The sequence below is a fragment of the Ascaphus truei genome, chromosome 20 (assembly GCF_040206685.1).
Source record: "Ascaphus truei isolate aAscTru1 chromosome 20, aAscTru1.hap1, whole genome shotgun sequence".
Taxonomy (NCBI): domain Eukaryota; kingdom Metazoa; phylum Chordata; class Amphibia; order Anura; family Ascaphidae; genus Ascaphus; species Ascaphus truei.
In genome coordinates this window covers 6,366,803-6,388,246 of record NC_134502.1, presented here as the reverse complement: position 1 = coordinate 6,388,246, position 21,444 = coordinate 6,366,803, and the positions used below count along the sequence as shown (strand labels likewise).

At 51.8% G+C, this 21,444-nt stretch overlaps 1 protein-coding gene across 1 annotated transcript in view; it reads left to right on the top strand.

Annotated features, from left to right (window-relative positions):
- Positions 1-14,652: 14,652 nt before the first annotated feature.
- The window catches only part of LOC142471209 (uncharacterized), a 52,104-nt gene continuing 45,312 nt past the window's right edge, over positions 14,653-21,444 (top strand). The window contains 1 exon segment of the mRNA XM_075578006.1: positions 14,653-15,090. The gene's annotated coding sequence lies outside the window, so the exon portion shown is untranslated.

The window sequence follows — 21,444 nt, the reverse complement described above, 5'->3', positions numbered from 1 at the left end:
CAGAGCCGGGAGGTAGGTCGGAATCCGCCAAGCGAGGTAAAGGGATCAGGGAGTCCAGGAGGTCAGGATACAAACCAAGGGTAGAAGACCAGAGCGGATCCACAGCCAGGCCGGTTCGGTACGCAAGAGATCACTAGGGAGACAAAGAGACAGGAACTGAGCCAGGCACGACCGTGGTTAAATGAATGGCTGAGCAAGGTATAAGTAGGAGGAAGGACCAATAGGGAGAGGGGGAGTAATGAGGGAGCGGCCCCAGGGAAGATAGGGATTGGTAGGAAGAAACTTACCCCAGTTGTGCTAGATGTGCAGCTTGTGTGCGGTGCATGCGCATAAGGCGTGTGCGCCGCGCGGGAGAGGCGCGCGCGGCCTCAGCTGGGGGCGGGAACTCCTCCTGAGGGAGGACGTAAAAGTCCTCGGCTGCGCACATGCGCGAGATCAGTAGCCGGCGCGGGGAGCGGAGGAACAGGAGGATCTCGCCCGCGGCGGCGAGAAGGCAGAGCTGGAGCGGAGGTAAGTAAGGTCGCGGGAGGAACCCCTTTAGAGAGAGGTGTTCCCCCGGACCTTACAGTACCCCCCCCTTGAGGAGCGGCCTCAGGATGACTCCAATATGACTTTTGGGGAAATTTGGAGTGAAAGAGTCTCAACAGTCTGGAGGCATGTATTTGATGGTAGGGTACCCAAGAACTCTGCTCAAGCAAAGGAGGGGATTGATCCAAACAATTGCTGAAAGGGTGGTGCTCACAGGGAATATATGCACAGTGAGTAAGAGGAAAGAAAGAATCCCTTTAGTGTGGCACTAGAAGAAATACACCCTAATTAAAACTTAACTTTATTATAACTGATTATTGGTGGTACGTCACATGACGGCTCATCGGTGAGGTGTGGGCCATACACTGTCTGAGTGCTTTGTAGTCTGCGTTCGTGGGCAGCAAAAGCACTCAGACTTCAGGGTTGATCTACTATATATCAGCAGTGAATGTGGCTGGTCTTACAATAGACTAAAGTGTGTATTTCTTCTAGTGCCACACTAAAGGGATTATTTCTTTCCTCTTACTCACTGGAATCCAGAATAGACTGAATTTCAAACTCTTCCTGCCTCTGAACTATGACTGGTTTAGGGTCAATCGGTGTCCTATGGAACCGTGGACTCTGGGACACAGGTTTCAGCAGTGACACGTGGAACACAGAGGGTATCCTCATGGATGGAGGAAGTTCCAGACAATATGCCACAGGATTGATCCGTTCTATTACTGAGAATGGACCCAAGAGCCTGGGAGCCAACTTGTGACTTGGAGTCTTCAGTATAATGTTCTTGGAGGAGAGCCAGACCTTATCCCCTGGTTTGAAGACTGGTGCCTGGCGACGGTGACGATCTGCCTGTACCTTTTGTCTATGGGTTGCGTTTCTCAAAGCCTCTTGGATCCTTTTCCAGGATTCCTGAAGACCTGATTCGGTCATCGGTTGCTGGAACCCCGGAAGGAACTGAGGTGATGGGCAGCTGACCCGGGTGAAAACCATAATTAATGAAAAAAGGGGATTTCAAGGTGGAGCTGTTTTTTAAAGAGTTATGGGAGAACTCTGCCCATGGAAGTAAATCTACCCAATTGTCTTGGCTGTCTGCGATGAAGCATCGGAGGTATTGCTCCAGAGTCTGGTTCGTTCTCTCGGTTTGCCCATTAGTTTGGGGATGATACCCGGACGAAAAATGGAGGGTGATATCCATTCTGCGAGCGAAGGCTCGCCAAAATATTGAAACAAATTGTGTACCTCGATCAGATACGATGGAAAGAGGCACTCCGTGAATGCGGAATATTTCTTTAACAAAAATGTCTGCCAGGGTAGGGGAATTGGGTAGGCCTTTGAGAGGAATGAAATGGGCCTGCTTGGAAAAACGATCCACGACAACCAAAATGGTGTTCATCCCTTTAGAGATTGGAAGTTCCACCACAAAGTCCATGGACAGATGACTCCATGGGCGTTCTGGTATAGGGAGGAACCCCTTTAGAGAGACGTGTTCCCCCGGACCTTACAGTCCGCCTGGTAATTTAAGATATGCTGTGGGGTTTTGATAGAGAGCTCGAACTCCCTCTAAAAAGGGGTCTGTGAAACCGAATTTAAGCATGGTTTGGTCAAGGAAGGACTATTTGATTCGGTCAAATGCCTTCTCGGCATCAAGGCTTAATATCATGGCTTGGAGTTTATTGAGATGCACATGGTCAATAATGTCATCAATTTTGCGGGTGTTGTCAGAAGCCTGTCTTCCTGACACCAAGCCCATTTGGTCAATATGAATAAGTCTGGGGAGAATCGGGTTTAGTCTGTTTGCTAAAATCTTGCTGAAGAGTTTGAGGTCTGTGTTAAAGCTGCAGTTCAGTCTTTTTTTTTTTTTTTATTTTTTTTTTTACTTTAATAGTTTAATGTGGGCAATCTCTACTTAACTAAAGAACTGTATAGCTGTCAGTCAATCCGTTCTCCATGTCTTGATCGGCGAAATTTGGCGACATATTAAAAGCTGGGTTTTGTTTATAATTTGCCTCCGTGAGTCAGTGGAAGATCATGAATATTCATGAGCCTCCCAGTGACTCGTGCTCACTCCCGATCCCATCACGTGGTGCAGTAGGAGAAGCAGGAAGGCAACCAGTGTCCTGATCTCACTGAGGTAAGGTTTTTCCCTTCTGTGTATCCCTCCTTGTATTGTATGTCTTTATTGTATGTGTTTATATAAATATATGGGAGTGAGTTGCGCTGACAAGGGGGACAACTTTGGAGGTGTTTGGAGGGGAGGGGGGGCTCGGGTGAGTTGCGCCGGCAAGGGGGGCTATTTTGGAGTGGAGGGGGGACTCGGGTGAGTTGTGACGGCATGGGGGGGTATTTTGGAGGGGAGGGGGGGCTCGGGTGAGTTGCGCCGGCAAGGGGGGCTATTTTGGAGTGGAGGGGGGACTCGGGTGAGTTGTGCCGCATGGGGGGCTATTTTGGAGGGGAAGGGGGGCTCGGGTGAGTTGCGCCAGCAAGGGGGTCTATTTTGGAGGGGAAGGGGGGCTCGGGTGAGTTGCGCCGGCAAGGGGGGCTATTTTGGAGGGGAGGGGGGACTCGGGTGAGTTGTGCCGGCAAGGGGGGCTATTTTGGAGGGGAAGGGGGGCTCGGGTGAGTTGCGCCGGCAAGGGGGGATATTTTGGAGGTGAGGGGGGGCTCGGGTGAGTTGTGCCGGCAAGGGGGGCTATTTTGGAGGGGAGGGGGGACTCGGGTGAGTTGTGCTGGCAAGGGGGGCTATTTTGGAGGGGAGGGGGGGCTCGGGTGAGTTGCGCCGGCAAGGGGGGCTATTTTGGAGGGGAGGGGGGACTCGGGTGAGTTGTGCTAGCAAGGGGGGCTATTTTGGAGGGGAGGGGGGACTCGGGTGAGTGGCGCCGGCAAGGGGGACTAACAAAATGGTGTGTTTGGGGGGTGGGAGCGGGACAGCGGAGGTCACACAAACACCCCCCCACCCCCCCCCGTCACTCCCACCCCCCCCCACCCAGTCACTCCCACCCCCCCCCCCCACCCAGTCACTAAGTCACTCCCAAAGTCACTCCCACCCCCCCCACCCAGTCACTCCCACCCCGTCACTCCCACCCCGTCACAGCCACCCACACTCAGTGTCCCCCCCTCCCTCTGTGTCCCCCCCCTCCCTCTATGTCCCCCCCCTCCCTCTGTGTCCCCCCTCCCTCTCTGTGTCCCCCCCTCCCTCTAATTTACATCTAATTTTTTTTCTAAATTAGTGAATTATATACACACACACACACCAACAAAGACTGATTGTAGTGAAGTATAAAAGTAATACAATAAATAAACCGATCTCATAAATGTTTTTTGTTATTGTTCTTACTAGGAATTGATTCAATTTCTTTTTTTATACAAGGCGGGAAAGGGGGCAAGTAGATTTTTGTGTGATTTGTACAAAATAAAAAATAATAATATATATATTATATAGCTGATATTCCCGGCGTGTGTGTGTGTGTGTGTGTATATACAGCATCGACACACTTTATTCGAGCAAATGCCCAGTTTGTACCTGGCAGATACCTGGAATGCGCCGCTCCTCACCTCTGACAAGCCGCGTTGCGTTTGCCTTCCCAGCCACGGTTCATGCCTGGCTGACGGGGGCCTGATCTGTTAAATGATAATGATCAGGATTTAATAGGCTGCAATGCTTCGCGTGTCTACCAGATGGCATAAATTCATGAATTGTAATGCAGTATATATATACAGTACTGTATATACACAGTATATATATCTATATACTGTATATACTGTATAACAACAACCCCTATAAGCCCTAACATACAGTACTGTACACATACAGTACTGTATATGCACATACATAAATGATACTACTGTATGGGCGGCGGGGGCGAGATGTGTTTGCAGCAGAGAGAGATCCGCTGCTCTCTCTCTCTGCGCAAACATCGGCACATTAAAAATTATTTTAAATACATATTTATTGATAGTGTACATGTGCAGGGGGTCTCCGGAGCTGAACCGCGTTGGTTTCAGGTCTGGGGACCCCCTGCTCCCCGAGATACAGCCCCCTTTAGGGGGTGCCGGTATCCCTCTCTTTGGTTTAAAGGGCCCGACCACGTGATCGCGGCCTGTAAACCAAGCAGAGCAGAGGGATACCGGCACCCCCTAAAGGGGGCTGTATCTCGGGGAGCAGGGGGTCCCCAGACCTGAAACCAACGCGGTTCAGCACCGGAGACCCCCTGCACATGTACACTATCAATAAAAATGTATTTCAAATGTATTTATTGTCATTTATTTATTTATTTATTTAGATTTATTTATTTATTTTTTGGCGGCTGCTGTGTGTGTGTATTTTTTTATTGTGGGTAGCGGGGGTGGGTGAATGGGGTATTAGCCCCAACGGTGCTTGTTTAGGGCTTGCGGGGGGGTAGCGGGAGGACTTAACCTCTTCATGACCGTAGCGGTATTAACTGCTACGGTCGTGAAGGGGTTAAGTGCACCCGCAACCCCCCCGCAAGACCTAAACTCACACCAAGGGCCAAATACCCCCCTCACCCATCCCCACTACGCACAATAAAGCGGGCACGGTGGGTTAACCCCTTCATTGCCTTAGCGGCTATCTGCTATGGTAATGAAGCAGCATTTCTGTATTTTTAATAATATTGAGCAGGAGCAGGGGGGGTCCCTGAGCATTAATTTCTGGCTCAGGGAACCCCCTGCTCACTGTACAATATTATTAAAATACAGAAATGCTGCTTCTTTACCATAGCGCATAGCCGCTAAGGTAAAGAACGAGTGTTTATTTATACTGTATACTGTATGTGTTTTATTGATACTGTACATGTGCAGAGGGTCTCCAGAGCAGAACCGCACTGGTTTCAGGTCTGGGTACCCCCTGCTCCCCGAGATACAGGCCCCTTTAGGGGGTGCCGGTATCCCTCTGCTCTGCTTGGTTTACGGGCCGCGATCACGTGATCGGGACCTTTAAACCAAGCAGAGGGATACCGGCACCTCATAAAGGGGGCTGTATCTCGGGGAGCAGGGGGTCCCCAGACCTGAAACCAACGCGATTCAGCTCCGGAGACCCCCTGCACATGTACACTATCAATAAAAATGTATTTAAAATAATTTTTAATGTGCCGATGTTTGCGCAGAGAGAGAGAGCAGCGGATCTCTCTCTGCTGCAAACACATCTCGCCCCCGTCGCCCATACAGTAGTATCATTTATGTATGTGCATATACAGTACTGTATGTGTACAGTACTGTATGTTAGGGCTTATAGGGGTTGTTGTTATACAGTATATATATATACAGTATATATACTGCATTACAATTCATTATAGGGGACGGCTTCAAATAGAACAGCTCGCAAGCGCCCCCATGTGTATTTACACGGCATTGCAGTATTGCAACCAGCCGGAATAAAATGCTTAAATCCCTGCCGGGAAAATAACGCAATGCACTCTGGCAGAAAACGATCAGAAACCTGAATACACCCGGGTATACCCGAATTCGCGGGACTAGCCGAGCGAGAATAAAGTGTGTCGGTACTGTATATGTATATGTATGTATGTATGTATATATATACACAGTGTTATGCTATGGGGCGTGCGCTCTCTCTCTTTTTCTGTTTATATATATATATATATATATATATACAGTGTTTGACAAACCTATACATTTGCTCGCCCCGGGCGAGTGGATTTAACCCCCGGGCGAGTAAATATTGGCCCCAGCAGCACACGTTTGGTACTAGGTGGCGAGTAGATTTTTTTGTGTGGCGAGTAGATTTTTTGGTGATTTGTCAACCACTGTCTATATATATACATATACACATATATATGTAAACACACATATATATACACACACACACACATATATATAAATATATATATATATATATATATATATATATATATACATATATACATATATATATATACACACACACATATATATCTATATACAGTGTTCGACAAACCTATACATTTGCTCGCCCCGGGCGAGTGGATTTAACCCCCGGGCGAGTAAATATTGGCCCAAGCAGCACACGTTTGGTACTAGGTGGCGAGTAGATTTTTTTGTGTGGCGAGTAGATTTTTTGGTGATTTGTCAACCACTGTATATATATATATATATATATATACAGAAAAAGAGAGAGAGCGCACGCCCCATAGCATAACACTGTGTATTTAATATGAAAAAGGGAAGGGAAGGCGGGGGGGGGAAGGAATCATACTCACAAGAATAAAATGGTTAAAAGGCAATTTGTGATAATATCACCACCATCCGGTTCTGTGCTGCAGAATTTCGTCTTTGTAGGCTCCCTCAGTGCTGCCTGTGGAAGTCACAGCTCACCTGATTCCTGGGGTGCCGTTTGCCGTCTGAATTCAGTCCAAGAACTTGGCTCTCCACTACGAATGGCCGCCGTATGGATCCCACGCTGGATGTGGCCTCGTGCGCGTGCGCAGCGTCGTAGTGACGTAATCGCGCTATCAGTGTCCCTGACGCGTTTCGTCACCGCTGGGCGACTTTCTCAAAGGCCTGATGGTGGACGGAATGAAGTCCTGCACATTTATAGCCAGTCCGTCGCTTAGCAACCCACAATAGGATAATTGTTTAACCCATGATATGCTGGTAAAGCATGCCGCAGCCTCGCTCCCCCACCGGGGGACACCAGTCCCCTCCGTCCATTCTCCGAGCTCCCACCGGTCCAGAAGGCGCCTCTTTCCAATCCGGGCGCTCAGCCCAGTCGGTCCCGGGCGTGGGGGGCAGCGCATGGCGCCCCGGAGCATGCGCGAGACGGCATCGGGAGAACAGTGAGCTGCCCGAAGAGTGTGAGCAGCCGCGCGTGCGTGCACCGCCAGGCCGCTGGATGGCTCTGAGCACACGTGCAACACGCAGGTGACGGGGGTACCAGGGAAAGGGAGGGGGGACCGACACAGGGGCCAGTGGGGGGGAGTGACACCCGGGGGAGTGGGGGGGGGAGTGACACCCGGGGGCAGGGGGGGGCAATACCCGGTGGGGGTGATACCCGGGGGCAGGGGGACTCAGTGGGAGACAGAGAACAGGAGTGTGAGGGAGAAGAAGAGAGTGGCCGGGCGGCGGTGCGAGGAGGAGGAGGAGGGCCGGTCGAGGCCAAAGAAGCAAGCCAATGAGAGGAGGGCGGACCACGGAGCAATCTGATTGGCCAGAGGCTGAGTGACAGGCCAATCAGATTGCCCCTAGATACGGACATACAACGGTTTCAAAAATATATAGATAGATGTGTGTATATATATATATATATATATATATATATATGTGTGTGTACATATATATGTGTATATGTATATATATAGACAGTGGTTGACAAATCACCAAAAAATCTACTCGCCACACAAAAAAATCTACTCGCCACCTAGTACCAAACGTGTGCTGCTTGGGCCAATATTTACTCGCCCGGGGGTTAAATCCACTCGCCCGGGGCGAGCAAATGTATAGGTTTGTCGAACACTGTATATAGATATATATGTGTGTGTATATATATATATGTATATATGTATATATATATATATATATATATATATATATATTTATATATATGTGTGTGTGTGTGTATATATATGTGTGTTTGTGTGTATATATATATATATGTATATATATATATATATATGTGTGTGTGTATATATATATATATATGTATATGTGTATATATATATATGTATATGTGTATATATATATATATATATATATGTGTGTGTGTATGTGTGTATATATATATATATATATATATATATATATATATATATGTGTGTATGTGTGTATATATATATATATATATATGTAGCCCTCTTTCCCCCCCCCCCTTAAGTGAGATTGGGGTGTGTAGGTGTATCTGACTACTTCTCAGTGTGGTGCTATACCTGTTGGCTCACAGGAGGGCTGAGCTTCCGCCACGGGGAACCTGGGGCATTTATACTAGGGGTACTTACTTCCAACGATGCAGCGCCTCCACCTGCGATGGCTCCCACCAGAGAGGGAGTGGTTCCTCGCAGGACAATCACAATAATCGATACTCACACAGATATATATATTAACTAGGGATTTTACTGAACATGCAAGAAAACAGATCACGGCAATATCAACATCATAACCTGTGTCCCTCCCTAGAGGAGACACTTACGGCGTCGCGCAGGACGCTTCCCAACACTAGGTGATCCCACCCAGTGTCCCGAGAATCCCCACCCAATGTCCCGCACTCTAGTAGAGAACGTGGGTGACTGCGCAGTCACTAATTAATGTGTTAGGCCTGTTGGTGCACATATATATTGAATACCTTCCGAGCACTCCGATGCTCGGGTCCGCAACAATCTTCTCAAAGGGTCAGACGTGCGATGCATCCGTCTGATCCTTTCCAGGTAATATTCTCCAGGACCCCAACGTGGGTCCCCCCCCGCTTCACGGGAACAGCAACCGAATCACGGCAACAGCAACCGAATCACGGGAACAGCAACCGCCACTATATCCCTATCTCGCTAACGGGCAGTAGCGTGGCAGGAACCCTAGCCTAGGGCCTGTCCCTGATGTACCGCAACCTGAGGTGACTTGGGGGAAACTCCTAGGGCCTGCGGGGTAATAACCTGCCCCACTCCCCTAACTCGTCCCAGTCCTGACTCTTACTGAACACTAACACTAGCAGCTACGCACTGCAAACTTCGTAACGCGTACAGCAACTTGCTGCACACTAGCACTATGCCTTCTTGTCAGGCCTCACAGCACTGCCAGCCGTGACCCTGACAAGACAGCACTCACACGCACTAAGGGAAAGCGTCCCTATCTGGGGCCGTCCCTCAGCACTTACCCACTAACCTGGTGGGGAGTTGGGGCCTTACTTGGGATGTGGGGGACCTTACTCGATGCAGGAGCTGCACATGCTCTCTGCACCCTTCCTTTCCTCACAGCTCCCCAGCTCCAACTGCCGTTCTCAGCGCGCGAAATGTATCTTATTGCTCCCTCTGGAAAGCCTTGGCCCTTATTGGCCACACGGAGGCAGCTGATGTGCTTGCCCCTAAGCCTCATGGGAGTTGTAGTCCCGTGGAGACTGCAAATACATTGGGGCCGCGTGCGCGCCTTCCCTGCGCGAATCCCTAATGGCCGTCGCAACCTCTCTTGAACAGTCCCTGCCCTCGCGCATGCGCGACCTCTCTGGGGCTTTGGGGTTCTTTCTGCGCATGCGCGATCACTGCGCATGCGCGAGTAGCAGCAATGGCAGCCCCCGCTAACTGGGTGCACCGCCGAGACTCTCAGTGCTCCCTGCACTGGCCCCCACCTTCGTATTGTGCCGCCGGAGCTCCAGGGATGCCGAGCGCTCCCTGCACTGGCCCCCACCTTTGTGAACAGCCTGCGGGTCCGTCGCTGCCTCCGACGGCACCCGCGACCGCGCTGACACAAAGGAGAGGGGGTCTCTGGTGGTCTAGGGGCACCAAGGCTACATATATATAGAAAACAATACAGACCGGCGCCTCAAATGTCCAAAAAGGAAAATAAGTCCAAAGATGTGCTGCAGTGTCCAGTACAGGTGATCCAGTTGCTAGACAGCAGACTCCACAGCAGCAATCGTGGTATATAATGCAGGGAAGATAAAGAGAGAAATCATAGCGAGACACTGCATATATGAAACATGTAACTCACACACAAGACATACACCAATGACAACACTGACAGAAAGGCTGACAATATAACAGAGATTTATTAGAACAATTACTAAAAAATGGCAGTGAACTATGGAGCAGGTCTAGGATCCGGTGTGTAAAATCCGGAATCCTACTTACAACAATCCACAGTTTTGAGGCAGTGATAGCAGGAGATGCAGTCCGGTATCAGCTGTTCCTAGGTGCATGGTACTTCTATAATGGCCGCCGGCGCCTCCTCTGATATCTCTCAGGCCGGGCGTCTCTGCAGGCCAACCCTCGCGAGATTTTCCGTCCGGAATGACATCACTCGCTGGGTGGAGCTATTCGCCTCTTACTGCTTGCCACACGTCTCTGCTGTCGGCTGGAACTAGGGATTGATGCAGGGGTCCGCTCCTTGTGGTGCTCACTCTCCAAATGATTCTCTAAAACACCCAACGCGTTTCGTGCGCATGCGCACTTCTTCAGGGGATACTTAGCACAGTCCAAGCTTGCCTTATATAATGGCAGGTGATACATAATTGGTGGAAATAGATTGTCTCTCAAATTGATCTTATGACAATCGTGATTGGTTGATACTCCTGTCACTCATGACCTGTGCTAAAAAACGACAGCCTAACATACACATAATACAACATATAACATAAAACTCGCTACAAATTCATTTCATATGTACAATATCCTGACAGTCATGAAATAAAGTTTATTACAATTTATTCACATTACTAGATATTTATCTATCCACCATTGGTGTTGCACAGTTGCACAGTTTTGCACACAATCCTGCACACATTATGTGCAAAATAGCTAATGATGCAGTTAATTCCTGTATATATATATATATTTATGTCTTACTTCAAATGAATGGTATAAAAAAAAATTTTTTAAATGATAAAAATTAAAGAGTTATAGAATACTATACGGTTCAATAACAAATGTATTCTCCAAGAACCTGATTCTACCATATCATAACTCTACTAGTAAAAACTTTATTTTAAATTGCGAAACATTATAGATAAATACTTTATATTATAAAACCATCAATACAAATATATATGTTATTTTTTAAAAGTTGGTTTTTATGTTTAAAATTTTTTTAAGAATATTTAAAAAAAAATTATTTAAGAAAGACACCCAGATCGAAGTCTATATTAAGTCCATTAGGAGAGAGGGTTTTCAGTTCGTAGATCCAGTAAGCTTCTCGCCTACTAATCTGTTGTAATTGATTACCCCCCCTCCAATTCACTTGTGAACTTTCTATAGCTTGACATTTCAGTCCAACAGCACTTTTATTATGGTGCACGCTGAAGTGGTGCGAAACACTATGTGTGGATAAACCTCGTCTAATGTTATACAGTAAATGTGCTCATATATCCTTCTTTGATAGCACCTGCCCGTCCTACCCACATATTGTAAGCCACATGGGCACTGCAATAAATAAATCACAAAAGTGGAGTGGCAGTTAATCAATGTTTTTATAGTGTATATTTTATCTGTTACATTTGATTTAAAGGTTCTAGTGTTATTGCTGAAAGTACGAGCTGTGCATTTAGTGCATGTAAAAAAGCCCTTATTTTTACTTGCTATTGTTAGTTTCGAATTGTCTAGAGGGCTTCTAGGAGCTAAACGTGTTTTTATATTTGCTGCTTTTGTGAAAAGGATTTTTGGTTTCTCGGGAAGGCATTTAGATAATACGTTTTCACAAAGGAGCATAGGCCAATGTTTGTTAAAAATATGCCTGATCTTTGGCGCCATCTCGTTGTACTGGGTGACAAATGCCACCCCGTTGGTTTGTTCCAGCTCATTTATTTGCTTTTTGCTATTATATTCTAACAGTGTATTCCTCTCAATTTTATCTACCTGTAGAGACGCTTCTTCAAGTAAATACTCCGGATAGCCTCTATCTCTGAACTTGTCTTTCAGTTCACCTGCCTGGAGCGCAAACTCCCCAGGATTTGAACAGTTGCGCTTCAGACGGGTGAGCTGACCCCTAGGGATATTCCGGATCCAACTGCATTAGGCCAGCAGCCCCCTAGGCCCCAGTTAGGTCCTGAGCCATATTATAGTTTGTTGTGCTTCAGGGACAGGCCCTAGGTTAGGGACCCTGCCCCATTAGTGCTATACAGTACAGTAAGGGATACAGCGGACGCTGCGCTTCCCGCGAAGAGGCTTGGGATTAGGCCTACTTCCCCAGAGAGCAGGACTATATTCAGGGTGGACTGCCCTCACAGAGCATTGCGCTGATGGAACCGGATGTCGCCCAGGAGGTCGTCGGATCCTTTTCGAGGAGATTTGAACGCTCAGGTGCCGCCGCACTGGGCAGGTATAGTTACACATGTGCACCAACTGAGTACTCACACATAGTGGCAGCGCAGGACACGGGACACGGGTTATACTGGGTACACGGTGGTGGGAAGGGGCTACGCACTCTCGGGTGGGAGTGACTGACGTTGGGAACCTATAGAGTAATAAGTAGATATATATGTGCATGTGTTCAGTAAAGGCCGTTCTGTTTATGCTAGTGAGTATTATTGTGTTGTGTCCTGTGAGGGACTCCTCCTGCTCCGTCGGGATCCCTCTCAGGTGGAGGCATTGCACCATGAGTATTGTGATCATATATTTACCTCAGGCTCCCCGTGCGGAGGCTTAGGCTCCTGAGGACCACACAGGTAAAATACAGGGGGGGAAGCAATCAGGTGTGCGATAGTTGCGATAGAGCGAGCGGGTCGTCGGAGGCACCGGCGGCTCCCTTTGCAGGGTGCCGCCATTTTGTAGTTGATTGCATGTGCGCAAAACTCGCGCAAGCGCAGAAGGACCCCACGAGGGCGGCTAATAATCTCCCTTCTCCCAATCCTATCCAAAGTCATGGAAAAATGTGTCCACTCCCAATTAAGCGATTACTATAACAAGACAAATTTCCCTAGCCAATTCCAATCTGGGTTTCGTCCCAAACACTCCACCGTAACTACCCTGATAAAAGTTTGCAATGAAATCCAGTGTGGAATGGAACGGGGTCAACTCACTGGTGCAGTATTCCTAGATTTTGCAAAGGCTTTTGATACTGTTGATCATGCTATCCTTCTTAACAAACTCCAGAGCTCTGGTATAGGGAAGCATGCTTTAAACTGGTTTCAGTCCTACCTATCAGGTAGATCCCAACATGTGTCCATCTCTGGCTCTAACTCTAACCCCCTGGATATCACCTGTGGCGTCCCGCAAGGCTCTGTTCTGGGGCCCCTACTCTTCTCAGTGTTCATCAATGATCTCCCCACAGCTTGTCAGGAAGCCTCAATACACATGTATGCAGATGACACAATCCTATATGCACACAGCCATAGCCTCTCTGACCTTCAACACATACTTCAGTCTGACTTTTTGAGACTCGAAAACTGGATTTCCCAAAACAAACTGTTTTTAAACACTGAAGACTGTAACAATGGTATTTGGGACAAAGACTAAATTGTTAAAGCTTCCAGAGACTGAGCTCCACATTAGAACCAACACTAACACCACCCTAACTCCTGTTACTAGTTTTAAATACCTGTGCATATGGTTTGACTCCCACTTAACATTCGGGATGCACATTGATATCCCTGACAACCAAGACCTATGCCAAACTAGGGGTACTTTACAGGAACAAATCCTCCCTAAGTCTCCTGGTCAGAAAATGTATCGCACAGCAGATGCTAATGCCAATTATTGATTATGGAGACATAGTATATGGCTCGGCAACTCAATCCCACCTTAGCAAACTTGACACCCTCTACAACTCAATTTGTCATTTTGTTCTCCAATGCAACTACAACACACATCACTGCGATATGCTCAAAGAACTAGATTGGTCATCACTCGAGTCTAGGCGCAAAGTTCACCTTTCCTGTCTTACCTTTAAATTCTTCATGGGCAAGCTACCAGCTATCTGAACAAGCCCCTACCACTTGCAGCACTTATCATCTGAGATCAGACTCCAAAAGACTGTTCATTGTCCCAAAGCTCAACAAAGTATCCGGACGTTCCTCCTTCTCTTACCGTGCACCCCAAAACTGGAACAACCTACCAGAGACTCTCACATCCACCACCAGTTTAAGTTCTTTCAAATCTAAGGCTGTCCCACATTTTAACCTGGTCTGTAACTGTTTCATACGCCCATAATATATATTATCTTTAACTCTGCATGCAATGTCTTGTATATAATGTATACCCTGCTCATTTATGTAACTGTATTTGTAAACATGTATAATTTGTCATCATAACTCTGTGCCCAGGACATACTTGAAAACGAGAGATAACTCTCAATGTATTACTTCCTGGTAAAATATTTTATAAATCAATAAATAAATAATAGGGAAAGATCAAGACAGGGACTACAAGTCCCATGAGCCTCATGCTGCGGCTTAGCCAATAGGGCGGCTGCATTTGCAGTTACAGCCTTTTTAGTGCAAAAGAGGCTGCAGTTACAGGTTGCTAGGCAACCAGTGAAGCTGTGAGAGATGACCGTTTTAGTCAGTTGAGGGAGACAGTTAAGATTAGGGCAGTTAAAGGAGATGAGAGTTATACCTGTGGAGAGACACAGTTAAAAAGGAACAGTTCTCTTTATCCCTTAAAAAGGGGATATTATTATTATTATTTATTAGTTCAGGCAGTTAAGGGAGAGACCGTTGAGGAGTTAGGAGTGGATTATTGAGCTAGTAGATAGTGAGTCAGTGTGCAGCTAGGAGATAGGAAGCCCAAAGAGGTGTGGTGGACTAGAGGCAAACACTGACCCAGAAGTACTGATCCTGAATGGGAAGGGGCACTGAGGGAACTTGTCCTGAAGAGAGCATTATACAGGGGATCTGTCTAATGAGGTATTGTGCTCTATATGAGAATAATGGATCCTGTGCCAGCCTGGAGCTGGTGTGCGCCTGGCAATAAAATACCTGTGAGTTGAAAAGATCCCGGCGCCCTATTTCTTATCTTGTCCTCCAACCCACCAACTACCCTCCATTACAGCCAAGGCCTGAGCCTGCCAACGGGAACCCTGAGATCACCGGTAACTGACCGAGGAGCTGACACTCTAATCCCCTCGGGAGCGGGGCAGGACCCTGTTCACACATGTACACCCTACCCCCTGCTGTCGGGGGAGGGGGGGGATAGGGGTGTTACAGTAAAATAAATAATACTTAGTTATACTCAATAGCATTAGTATAGTTAAGTAGAGCAACAAATGGATAGTGGGAATCCATATACAACGTAACATTCAATGTGCTGATATATGAACGAATAAAATAACACATATATAAAGCAAATTATTATTGTTATAATGTCAGCATTACACTGTAACTACCCTCAAGGCATGGGAGGGGGGGGGGGATAAACCTCTGCTCTGATTGGCTGATCTCTGGCTTTAAGAAGTTATCACTCAAAGGATTCTGGGAGATGTGGTCCTCCTGCCTTAGCAGTTAGAGCACTGAATAGGAAGCAGGACTACACCTCACAGAAGCCAATGGGGACAAGGAAAGAGATCACATGGCACACAGCAGCCAATGAATGCTGACACCCTGAGCCTCTGCACTAATTGGCTGCTATCTGGCTTTTGATTTATTTCGTTCACAACAGGGGCTTCTGGGAGTTGTAGTCCTGCTTCTGATCCTATTTTGTAATTCTGAAGGCAGCAGGACTACAAATCCCAGATTACTTGGGAGCGCATGACATCACTCAGAGCTCAGCCAATCAGAGCACAGAGTCCCTCCCCCACATGCTGCAGCTGCCCCCAGGTAGGAGGTGATGTGTTTCTTATGTGTATGTAATATAGTTACACAGAGGCTCTGATTGCATTAATCTCCTGTTACACTGTGTGCAGAGACCTGACTATTACATGGGGGCTTCATGCACCCACCTCACATGGGAATGGCTGCTGCTAAATATTCTTACTGGGTGAGGGGCAGAGAAGGGGGGAAGCTGTGTGTGTAACATACATGGGAGGGGGTATGAGACCTGTTATTGCACCAATACACAAGGGACATGTTACAAGGATTTAAAGGTGTAAAAGAAATACAGAAACAGAATATTATATACAGAGTTGTGATATCTGATTGTAATGGATGTTGGCCCTCACACAGACTGCCCCCACGCAGACTGCCCCCCTCACACAGACTGCCCCCCCCTCATGCAGACTGCCCCCCCCCTCATGCAGACTGCCCCCCCCTCATGCAGACTGCCCCCCCCCTCATGCAGACTGCCCCCCCCTCATGCAGACTGCCCCCCCCCTCATGCAGACTGCCCCCCCTCACGCAGACTGCCCCCCCCCTCACGCAGACTGCCCCCCCCCTCACGCAGACTGCCCCCCCCCTCAAACAGACTGCCCTCCCCCCCTCACGCAGACTGCCCTCCCCCCCTCACGCAGACTGCCCTCCCCCTCACGCAGACTGCCCTCCCCCCTCACGCAGACTGCCCTCCCCCCTCACGCAGACTGCCCTCCCCCCTCACGCAGACTGCCCTCCCCCCTCACGCAGATTGCCCTCCCCCCCTCACGCAGACTGCCCTCCCCCCCTCACGCAGACTGCCCTCCCCCCCTCACGCAGACTGCCCTCCCCCCCTCACGCAGACTGCCCTCCCCCCCTCACGCAGACTGCCCTCCCCCCCTCACGCAGACTGCCCTCCCCCCTCACGCAGACTGCCCTCCCCTCCCACAGACTGCCCCCCCTCACACAGACTGCCCTCCCCCCTCACACAGACTGCCCTCCCCCTCACACAGACTGCCCTCCCCCTCACGCAGACTGCACCCCCTTACGCAGACTGCACCCCCCCTCACGCAGACTGCCCTCCCCCTCACGCAGACTGCCCTCCCCCTCACGCAGACTGCCCTCCCCTCACGCAGACTGCCCTCCCCTCACGCAGACTGCCCCCCCCTCAAACAGACTGCCCTCCCCCCCTCACGCAGACTGCCCTCCCCCCCTCACGCAGACTGCCCTCCCCCTCACGCAGACTGCCCTCCCCCTCACGCAGACTGCCCTCCCCCCTCACGCAGACTGCCCTCCCCCCTCACGCAGATTGCCCTCCCCCCTCACGCAGACTGCCCTCCCCCCCTCACGCAGACTGCCCTCCCCCCCTCACGCAGACTGCCCTCCCCCCCTCACGCAGACTGCCCTCCCCCCCTCACGCAGACTGCCCTCCCCCCCTCACGCAGACTGCCCTCCCCCCTCACGCAGACTGCCCTCCCCCCTCACGCAGACTGCCCTCCCCCCTCACACAGACTGCCCTCCCCTCCCACAGACTGCCCCCCCTCACACAGACTGCCCTCCCCCTCACACAGACTGCCCTCCCCCCTCACACAGACTGCCCTCCCCCCTCACACAGACTGCCCTCCCCCCTCACGCAGACTGCACCCCCTTACGCAGACTGCACCCCCCCTCACGCAGACTGCCCTCCCCCTCACGCAGACTGCCCTCCCCCTCACGCAGACTGCACCCCCTTACGCAGACTGCACCCCCCCTCACGCAGACTGCCCTCCCCCTCACGCAGACTGCACCCCCTTACGCAGACTGCCCTCCCCCTCACACAGACTGCCCTCCCCCTCACACAGACTGCCCTCCCCCTCACACAGACTGCCCTCCCCCTCACACAGACTGCCCCCCCTCACGCAGACTGCCCTCGCTCACGCAGACTGCCCCCCCCTCACGCAGACTGCCCTCCCCTCACGCAGACTGCCCTCCCCTCCCGCAGACTGCCCCCCCTCACACAGACTGCCCTCCCCCTCACACAGACTGCCCTCCCCCCTCACACAGACTGCCCTCCCCCTCACACAGACTGCCCTCCCCCTCACGCAGACTGCACCCCCTTACGCAGACTGCACCCCCCCTCACGCAGACTGCCCTCCCCCTCACGCAGACTGCCCTCCCCCTCACGCAGACTGCCCTCTCCTCACGCAGACTGCCCTCCCCTCACACAGACTGCCCTCCCTCACACAGACTGCCCTCCCTCACACAGACTGCCCTCCCCTCACACAGACTGCCCTCCCCCTCACACAGACTGCCCTCCCCCTCACACAGACTGCCCTCCCCCTCACACAGACTGCCCTCCCCCTCACACAGACTGCCCTCCCCCTCACACAGACTGCCCTCCCCCTCACACAGACTGCCCTCCCCCTCACACAGACTGCCCTCCCCCTCACACAGACTGCCCTCCCTCACGCAGACTGCCCTCCCTCACGCAGACTGCCCTCCCCTCACGCAGACTGCCCTCCCCTCACGCAGACTGCCCTCCCCTCACGCAGACTGCCCTCCCCTCACGCAGACTGCCCTCCCCTCACGCAGACTGCCCTCCCCTCACGCAGACTGCCCTCCCCTCACGACTGCTCTCCCTCACACACACAGACTCCCCCCCTCACACACACAGACTCCCCCCCTCACACACACAGACTCCCCCCCTCACACACACAGACTCCCCCCCTCACACACACAGACTCCCCCCTCACACACACAGACTCCCCCCTCACACACACAGACTCCCCCCCTCACACACACAGACTCCCCCCCCTCACACACACAGACTCCCCCCCTCACACACACAGACCCCCCCTCACACACACAGACTCCCCCCCTCACACAGACTCCCCTCACAGACTGCCCTCCCCTCACAGACTGCCCTCCCCTCACACAGACTGCCCTCCCCTCACACAGACTGCCCTCCCCTCACACAGACTGCCCTCCCCTCACACAGACTGCCCTCCCCTCACACAGACTGCCCTCCCCTCACACAGACTGCCCTCCCCTCACACAGACTGCCCTCCCCTCACACAGACTGCCCTCCCCTCACACAGACTGCCCTCCCCTCACACAGACTGCCCTCCCCTCACACAGACTGCCCTCCCCTCACACACACTGCCCCTTCCCCTCACACAGACTGCCCTCCCCTCACACAGACTGCCCTCCCCTCACACACACTGCCCTCCCCTCACACACACTGCCCCTTCCCCTCACACAGACTGCCCTCCCCTCACACAGACTGCCCTCCCTCACACAGACTGCCCCCCACTCACACACACTGCCCCCCCCTCACACACACTGCCCCCTCCCCTCACACACACTGCCCCCTCCCCTCACACACACTGCCCCCTCCCCTCACACACACTGCCCCCTCCCCTCACACACACTGCCCCCTCCCCTCACACACACTGCCCCCTCCCCTCACACACACTGCCCCCTCCCCTCACACACACTGCCCCTTCCCCTCACACAGACTGCCCTCCCCTCACGCAGACTGCCCTCACACAGACTCCCCTCACACAGACTGCCCTCCCCTCACACAGACTGCCCTCCCCTCACACAGACTGCCCCCCCCTCACACAGACTGCCCTCCCCCTCACACAGACTGCCCTCCCCTCACACAGACTGCCCTCCCCTCACACAGACTGCCCCCTTCTGTACACAGACTGCCCTCCCCTCACACGGACTGCCATCCCCTCACACGGACTGCCCTCCCCTCACACGGACTGCCCTCCCCTCACACGGACTGCCCTCCCCTCACACAGACTGCCCTCCCCTCACACAGACTGCCCTCCCCTCACACAGACTGCCCTCCCCTCACACAGACTGCCCTCCCCTCACACAGACTGCCCTCCCCTCACACAGACTGCCCCCTTCTGCACACAGACTGCCCCCTTCTGCACACAGACTGCCCCCTTCTGCACACAGACTGCCCTCCCCTCACACGGACTGCCCTCCCCTCACACGGACTGCCCTCCCCTCACACGGACTGCCCTCCCCTCACACGGACTGCCCTCCCCCCTCACACAGACTGCCCTCCCCCCTCACACAGACTGCCCTCCCCCCTCACACAGACTGCCCTCCCCCCTCACACAGACTGCCCTCCCCCCTCACACAGACTGCCCTCCCCTTCACACAGACTGCCCTCCCCCCTCACACAGACTGCCCTCCCCCCTCACACAGACTGCCCTCCCCCCTCACACAGACTGCCCTCCCCCCTCACACAGACTGCCCTCCCCCCTCACACAGACTGCCCTCCCCCCTCACACAGACTGCCCTCCCCCCTCACACAGACTGCCCTCCCCCCTCACACAGACTGCCCTCCCCCCTCACACAGACTGCCCTCCCCCCTCACACAGACTGCCCTCCCCCCTCACACAGACTGCCCTCCCCCCTTACACAGACTGCCCTCCCCCCTTACACAGACTGCCCTCCCCCCTCACACAGACTGCCCTCCCCTCACACAGACTGCCCCCCCCTCACACAGACTGCCCTCCCCCTCACACAGACTGCCCCCCCCTCACACAGACTGCCCTCCCCTCACACAGACTGCCCCCCCCTCACACAGACTGCCCTCCCCTCACACAGACTGCCCTCCCCCTCACACAGACTGCCCCCCCCTCACACAGACTGCCCTCCCCTCACACAGACTGCCCTCCCCTCACACAGACTGCCCTCCCCCTCACACAGACTGCCCCCCCCTCACACAGACTGCCCTCCCCTCACACAGACTGCCCTCCCCTCACACAGACTGCCCCCCCCCCTCACACACTCCCTCTCTCCTAACCCCCCTTTCCCCGCGCTCACCCCCCTCTCTCCCCATCAAACTACCCCCCCCCCCTCTAGACGCACTCGGCTCTGACGCACACACTCGCAGACACGCTCTGTCGGCTCTACTGGTTTTATCACACCTCTCCCATCTCTCATTATTCCTATATAATGTAGCACATATTACATGTTGGTGCAGGGGTGCACAATCATTTCTGGGGAGGGGGGGTGGGGTTACAGAGGTCCAGCCGTTCCCTGAAGGCGGAAATTAAATGCCGGGGATCGCGTGAGGCCGCTGTAACTTCACTTATCTTGCATTCCAGCGACACATCACTACGGCAACCAGGCATCAAATGACATGTGAGGGGGGGGGGGAGCAGGCAGGGTGGTGCAGGGAGAAAAGTTTCCGCTCCCCTGTGCTAGTGCATGATCCTGTCCTGTTTGAGGTTTCTAGCTTTCTCCATTGTCTCCCAAGTTGGTCTCTGCCTCTGCCTACCTCTCACTTCTTGATATTGCTGTAAGGACAAGTAAAGTCATATCCCTAACTGCAGAGGTCACCACCATGTGCTGAAACTCTTCCACAGGAACCAGAAGCATTGTTAGAGTATCTGAATAACTCGTCGGTGATGAACAATGACAAGAAGCAGATCACTTGCTCACATCTGTCTCTCCCACTGTAAAGTGTCACAGATCGAGAGGACCCATAGTCTTTCTCTTCTGTACCTCACAGTCACACAGACAGAAAAAGCCCTTACTGCTTG